We start from the raw sequence: 1,404 nt of genomic DNA, 5'->3' as shown, positions 1-1,404 counted from the left end.
TGGGAGTTTTGTCGTTCTAAGTCTCTGCAGCTTTTCATCACGGTTACACACATATACAAGTCACCTACTGATGCACAAAACATCCTTAAAAGAGGAAAATAAAGAGCTGGGGCCTCATCTATAAAGCTTGCTTGCGCAGAAAAAGCGCCTGAAAGTTGCAGAAGCCGCCATCTACGCAAAACCTCGGATCTAAAAAGAAAAAACTAACCGAAAAATCTGCGGATCCCTACGGCAACCCGGAACCTCCCGTAAGAATTTACTTAAGACACGGGGAACTGGCGATGCAGGCGGTGAGGTGGTGAAATGAAGCCAGATTCATGTCATACTCTTAATAATGTCATCACATATCACAACATATATCAGATTTATAATAAAATAGCGCTGATCGTGTCCTTCTGTGTTTGAAACTCAGCGTCAATCCGAACTCTGGTGCTGCTGCACCCGCGGTGACACGCCGGGAACCTCCTTCACCCACCGCTTTAGGACAGAACAAACGAGGGGCTTCGTAGAGCGTTTAGGGGCTCCACGGAGCCCCTCATTTCTTCCCTAAAGGGACACAGATTTTTGTATATATATAATGAGTTTTACACGCGCGTGAAACCTTTACGTGCGGGTGTAAGCCTAAATTAGGGTTCCGCGTTAAAATGATGCAGAGCCTACGCCGTAGGGTACGCGGCGACGCGTACCCTACGAAAAGTAAACAACATATAAAAAATTCAGACTCCTAGCTAAAGGCGTTATTGAACTATGCAAAAAAAGACACAAAATAGGCCCTGTTCCATTAGTCAGGAGGCTCTCAGAGCTAGAGGTTTCTACACCCTCCTAACCAGCCAGAACGTTTTGGAGGAAAAACTGTTGCAGAAGTCATAGAAATCTTTTATATGTTGTTTGGGGGCATCCCCTGATCAGACAAACGTTAGTTTGGTGCAGATCGGACCTGTACTTTTCAATGGGCGGGGCTTTGAAACGTCACCTTTTCCAACATTCGAACGGACGCCGTTGCCACAAAATTTGACCAAACAAAGTAAAACTTCACCTGTGGCCTCCATATGGGGCCTAGATTGGGCTTGCCAAGTCTCAACTCTGTGAACCCTCTGCAATGCCAACTAGCTCTGTGGAAGTCGTACAGCCACGGGACCAAAAGATCCTAGCAAGGGGCCTTCTGCATTGCAACATAGTCAAAAATCAGTCTCCCAGCTCAAAGCGTTAGTGAATTATTCAAAAAACACACAAAAAAGGCCCGAAAAAGGCAACACACACGGTGACCTTTGGCATTTCCGAAGGTCGCATGGGTCTGGACCTCGGCACAGTGGATGAGAGTCACCTCCTGATACAGAGTCTAGAATTTCAGCCTCTGAAACAGGAACAGGTAGACTTCCTGTTCCGGCGGCATGGAGTGAGCGC

Source organism: Cololabis saira, chromosome 2 (genome assembly GCF_033807715.1).
Source record: "Cololabis saira isolate AMF1-May2022 chromosome 2, fColSai1.1, whole genome shotgun sequence".
Classification (NCBI taxonomy): domain Eukaryota; kingdom Metazoa; phylum Chordata; class Actinopteri; order Beloniformes; family Belonidae; genus Cololabis; species Cololabis saira.
This window is presented reverse-complemented; position numbering follows the sequence as displayed.